The sequence below is a fragment of the Scyliorhinus torazame genome, chromosome 17 (assembly GCF_047496885.1).
Source record: "Scyliorhinus torazame isolate Kashiwa2021f chromosome 17, sScyTor2.1, whole genome shotgun sequence".
NCBI classification, from domain to species: domain Eukaryota; kingdom Metazoa; phylum Chordata; class Chondrichthyes; order Carcharhiniformes; family Scyliorhinidae; genus Scyliorhinus; species Scyliorhinus torazame.
The window spans coordinates 15,079,273-15,085,272 of record NC_092723.1 but is presented as its reverse complement, the minus strand read 5'-3'; positions in this window follow the sequence as shown (position 1 = coordinate 15,085,272).

Genomic DNA, 6,000 nt, shown 5'->3' with positions numbered 1-6,000 from the left:
GTCACTTGTAGCAGTGCCATCTCCCTGTCACTTGTAGCAGTGTAGTCTCCCTGTCACGTGTAGCAGTGTAGTCACTCTGTCACTTGTAGCAGTGTAGCCTCCCTGTTACTTGTAGCAGTGTAGTCTCCCTGTCACTTGTAGCAGTGTAGTCTCCCAGTCACTTGTAGCAGTGTAGTCTCCCTGTCACTTGTAGCAGTGTAGCCTCCCTGTTACTTGTAGCAGTGTAGTCTCCCTGTCACTTGTAGCAGTGTAGTCTCCCTGTCACGTGTAGCAGTGTAATCTCCCAGTCACTTGTAGCAGTGTAGTCTCCCTGTCACTTGTAGCAGTGTGGTCTCCCTATCACTTGTAGCAGTGTGGTCTCCCTGTCACTTGTAGCAGTGTCGTCTCCCTGTCACTTGTAGCAGTGTAGTCTCCCTGTCACTTGTAGCAGTGTCATCTCCCTGTCACTTGTAGCAGTGTAATCTATCAGTCACTTGTAGCAGTGTCATCTCCCTGTCACTTGTAGCAGTGTAATCTATCAGTCACTTGTAGCAGTGTCATCTCCCTGTCACTTGTAGCAGTGTAGTCTCCCTGTCACGTGTAGCAGTGTAATCTCCCAGTCACTTGTAGCAGTGTAGTCTCCCTGTCACTTGTCGCAGTGTCGTCTCCCTGTCACTTGTCGCAGTGTCGTCTCCCTGTCACTTGTAGCAGTGTAGTCTCCATGTCACTTGTAGCAGTGTAGTCTCCCTGTCACTTGTCGCAGTGTCGTCTCCCTGTTACTTGTAACAGTGTAATCTCCCAGTCACTTGTAGCAGTATAGTCTCCCTGTCACTTGTAGCAGTGTGGTCTCCCTGTCACTTGTAGCAGTGTAGCCTCCCTGTTACTTGTAGCAGTGTAGTCTCCCTGTCACTTGTAGCAGTGTAATCTCCCTGTCACTTGTAGCAGTGTAATCTCCCTGTCACTTGTAGCAGTGTAATCTCCCTGTCACTTGTAGCAGTGTAGTCTTCCTGTCACTTGTAGCAGTGTAATCTCCCTGTCACTTGTAGCAGTGTAGTCTCCCTGTCACTTGTAGCAGTGTAGCCTCCCTGTTACTTGTAGCAGTGTAGTCTCCCTGTCACTTGTAGCAGTGTAGTCTATCAGTCACTTGTAGCAGTGGCATCTCCCTGTCACTTGTAGCAGTGTAGTCACTCTGTCACTTGTAGCAGTGTAATCTCCCTGTCACTTGTAGCAGTGTAGTCTCCATGTCACTTGTAGCAGTGTCATCTCCCAGTCACTTGTAGCAGTGTAGTCTCCCTGTCACTTGTAGCAGTGTAATCTCCCTATCACTTGTAGCAGTGTAATCTATCAGTCACTTGTAGCAGTGTCATCTCCCAGTCACTTGTAGCAGTGTAGTCTCCCTGTCACTTGTAGCAGTGTAATCTATCAGTCACTTGTAGCAGTGTCATCTCCCAGTCACTTGTAGCAGTGCCATCTCCCTGTCACTTGTAGCAGTGTAGTCTCCCTGTCACTTGTAGCAGTGTAATCTCCCTGTCACTTGTAGCAGTGTAGTCTCCCTGTCACTTGTCGCAGTGTCGTCTCCCTGTCACTTGTAGCAGTGTAGTCTCCCTGTCACTTGAAGCAGTGTAGTCTCCCTGTCACTTGTCGCAGTGTCGTCTCCCTGTTACTTGTAACAGTGTAATCTCCCAGTCACTTGTAGCAGTATAGTCTCCCTGTCACTTGTAGCAGTGTAATCTATCAGTCACTTGTAGCAGTGCCATCTCCCTGTCACTTGTAGCAGTGTAGTCTCCCTGTCACTTGTAGCAGTGTAATCTCCCTGTCACTTGTAGCAGTGTAGTCTCCCTGTCACTTGTCGCAGTGTCGTCTCCCTGTCACTTGTAGCAGTGTAGTCTCCCTGTCACTTGTAGCAGTGTAGTCTCCCTGTCACTTGTCGCAGTGTCGTCTCCCTGTTACTTGTAACAGTGTAATCTCCCAGTCACTTGTAGCAGTGCAGTCTCCCTGTCACTTGTAGCAGTGTGGTCTCCCTGTCACTTGTAGCAGTGTAGTCTCCCTGTCACTTGTAGCAGTGTAGTCTCCCTATCACTTGTAGCAGTGTAGTCTTCCTGTCACTTGTAGCAGTGTAGTCTCCCTGTCACTTGTAGCAGTGTAGCCTCCCTGTCACTTGTAGCAGTGTAGTCTCCCAGTCACTTGTAGCAGTGTAGTCTCCCTGTCACTTGTAGCAGTGTAGTCTCCCTGTCACTTGTAGCAGTGTAGCCTCCCTGTCACTTGTAGCAGTGTAGTCTCCCTGTCACTTGTAGCAGTGTAGTCTCCCTGTCACTTGTAGCAGTGTAGGCTGCCTGTCACTTGTAGCAGTGTAGTCTCCCAGTCACTTGTAGCAGTGTAGTCTACCAGTCACTTGTAGCAGTGTAGTCTCCCAGTCACTTGAAGCAGTGTAGTCTCCCTGTCACTTGTAGCAGTGTAGCCTCCCTGTCACTTGTAGCAGTGTAGTCTTCCTATCACTTGTAGCAGTGTAATCTCCCTATCACTTGTAGCAGTGTAGTCTTCCTGTCACTTGTAGCAGTGTAGCCTCCCTGTTACTTGTAGCAGTGTCGTCTCCCTGTCACTTGTAGCAGTGTAGTCTCCCTGTCACTTGTAGCAGTGTAGTCTCTCTGTCACTTGTAGAAGTGTAATCTCCCTGTCACTTGTAGCAGTGTAGTCGCCCTGTCACTTGTAGCAGTGTAGTCTCCCTGTCACTTGTAGCAGTGTCGTCTCCCTGTCACTTGTAGCAGTGTAGTCTCCCTGTCACTTGTAGCAGTGCAGTCTCTCTGTCACTTGTAGAAGTGTAATCTCCCTGTCACTTGGAGCAGTGTAGTCTCCCTGTCACTTGTAGCAGTGTAGTCTCCCAGTCACTTGTAGCAGTGTAGTCTTCCTATCACTTGTAGCAGTGTAATCTCCCTATCACTTGTAGCAGTGTAGTCTTCCTGTCACTTGTAGCAGTGTAGCCTCCCTGTTACTTGTAGCAGTGTCGTCTCCCTGTCACTTGTAGCAGTGTAGTCTCCCTGTCACTTGTAGCAGTGTAGTCTCTCTGTCACTTGTAGAAGTGTAATCTCCCTGTCACTTGTAGCAGTGTAGTCGCCCTGTCACTTGTTGCAGTGTAATCTCCCAGTCACCTGTAGCAGTGTAATCTCCCTGTCACTTGTAGCAGTGTAGCCTCCCTGTCACTTGTAGCAGTGTAGTCTCCCTGTCACTTGTAGCAGTGTAGCCTCCCTGTTACTTGTAGCAGTGTCGTCTCCCTGTCACTTGTAGCAGTGTAGTCTCCCTGTCACTTGTAGCAGTGTAGTCTCTCTGTCACTTGTAGAAGTGTAATCTCCCTGTCACTTGTAGCAGTGTAGTCGCCCTGTCACTTGTAGCAGTGTAATCTCCCAGTCACCTGTAGCAGTGTAATCTCCCTGTCACCTGTAGCAGTGTAATCTCCCTGTCACCTGTAGCAGTGTAATCTCCCTGTCACCTGTAGCAGTGTAATCTCCCATGTGACTTGTAGCAGTGTAGTCTCCCAGTCACTTGTAGCAGTGTAGTCTCCCTGTGACTGCAGACTTAAAATAATCACATTTGAGGCAGGTCTGTTAACTGATCCTATGAACTGCACATTCACTTCAGAGTATTCTGGAAACCACATTCACATTGTGCATGGAGTTCGAGTTGCTTTGTTCTGCATACTGCCTCTCAACTGCTGAACAAAGTGCACTTTCCATTAATGCCAATTGTTTGCTTTTAACTATAGCATGCAATTCAATTATTGTCGCTACTTTACTGAAACTATACATTACTCGCAATTTTAAATCACAAGTGCATGATAGAGAATACCAATGAATTTTAATAGTTCTATAATTTACAGCACTGTCATCTGAATACCTGTGGTTGATTTGCAATAAAGCTTTTCTCTTACAGAGGGGAGTTATTGACCCTGCTTTTAATAATGCCTGTCTCTTAATAATTCATTTGAATGGTGATTTACTATTTATACACTAATGCTTCACACTTGTGATTAATTACCATGCGAAGTGTCACTCAGGAATTATTCTGGCAATGTTGCTCTCCTCACCAGAATGACAATTGATCAGTGAGTGCAAGATGTGCAGAAATATCCAATGTAAATCATGGCTGGGCGGGTAGCCTCTGAGTCAGGAGGTTGTGGCTTGAGGCTTCACTCTAAAAACCTGAGCACAAAATCTATTCTGGCACTCCCAGGGTAGCATTGGAGGAGTGCCGCGCAATGCTGCTTGTCACCTACCAGATGAGATATTAAACCAAAGCCCCCTTCGGCCTCAGACGGATTTGAAGATTTCATGACATTATTTTGAGGAAGAGCAAGGGGATTTCTCCTGGCTATCCTGGCCAGTATTTATTCCTCAACCAATATCACTAAAACACATTGGGCATGATTCCCTGGTCTCCGACGCCAAAATCACATTCGGCGATCGGCCAGAGAAGCCACGTTGGCGCCGAGAATTGGGGGCGGCACCGCTTTCACGATGCTCCGCCCCCTCCAAAACGGTGTACTCTAGGTGAACACCGCACTCCGTCGGGACGGCCTCAGGATGTTACCTGAGGCCCTTCCCCCCCGATGCTCCGCCCCCGATGGATCCAGTTCCCGACCATTGGTCGCGTGTGCTATTTGTTTTCGGGAACCCGGCGTGGCAGCTGTGGACTAGGTCCAGCACCGCCACAGTCGGGGGGGGGGGGGGGGGGATGTAGCCGATCCGTGGGCTTGGGGGGCTTTGGTGGGGGCTGAGGGCACTGGTGGGGGTTGGTCCGGTGGTGACGAGCCTGGCCAAAGGTGGTCAATATTTGGCAGGCCGGGTCCTCGTGTGACCGGCCCCATGTTGCTTCGCCTTCTGGGGAGTGTTGAGGAGAAGGCTAGAAGACAGACTGTAAGAAAGATAGTGTGAGTGAGAGTAGATCATAGTTATTGTATTAGTAGAGATCAGTAGCAGATGAGAGCAGATTGGATGTTTATTATCAACTGTTTATTATATAGGAGTAAGTGTCGAATCCAATGAAGTAGTGTAATTAAATCTTTAGCTTTGTTCAGTATAAAAGCTAGATGTGGACTTTGTGAACACTACGCCAACCATCCTCGGATCAGAACCACAAAGAACACCACATAAAGGTGACCATGAAATCATTGTCGATTGTCGTAAAAACCCCACCTGGTTCTCTAATGTCCTTTAGGAAAGGAAATCTGCGCCCTTACCTGGTCTGTCCCACATGTGACTCCAGACCCACAGCAATGTGGTTAACTCTTAAAATGCCCTCGGTGATGGGCCATAAATAGTGGTTAGTTTGGATAACATTAACCCTTACAGTTCTGTACATTTCTCATAATGTCTCACTTTAGACTTTTAATTCCAGATTTTTATTGAATTCAAATTCCACCAACTGTCCTGGTGGAATTCAAACCCAGGATGTGTGCTCAGTCCTCTACTGTACTCCCTAAACACAAACGACTGTGTGGCAAGATTCAACTCCAATTCAATCTATAAGTTTGCAGATGATATGACTGTGGTGGGTGGTATCTCAAACAACGACGAATCAGACTACAGAAGGGAGATAGTTCACTTGGTTGCATGGTGTACCGAAAACAACCTCTCTCTAAATGTCGGAAAGACCAAGGCACTGATCATCGACTTCAGGAGGTGTAGCACGACACCCCCCCCCATCTACATTAATGGCTCCGAAGTACAGATGGTCGATAGCTTTAAGTTCCTGGGGATCACCATCACCAACAGTCTGTCCTGGTCCATTCACGTTGATGCAACAGTCAAGAAAGCCCAACAACGTCTCTACTTCCTACGGAAGCTAAAGAAATTTGGCATGTCTGCATCGACTCTCAGAAACTTCTACAGATGTGCCATAGAGAGCATCCTATCTGGCTGCATCACAGCCTGGTATGGCAACTACTCGGTCCAAGATCGCAAGAAACTGCAGAGTGTGGTGAACTCAGCCCAATGTATCACACAAGCTTGCCATCCTCCCATTGATTCT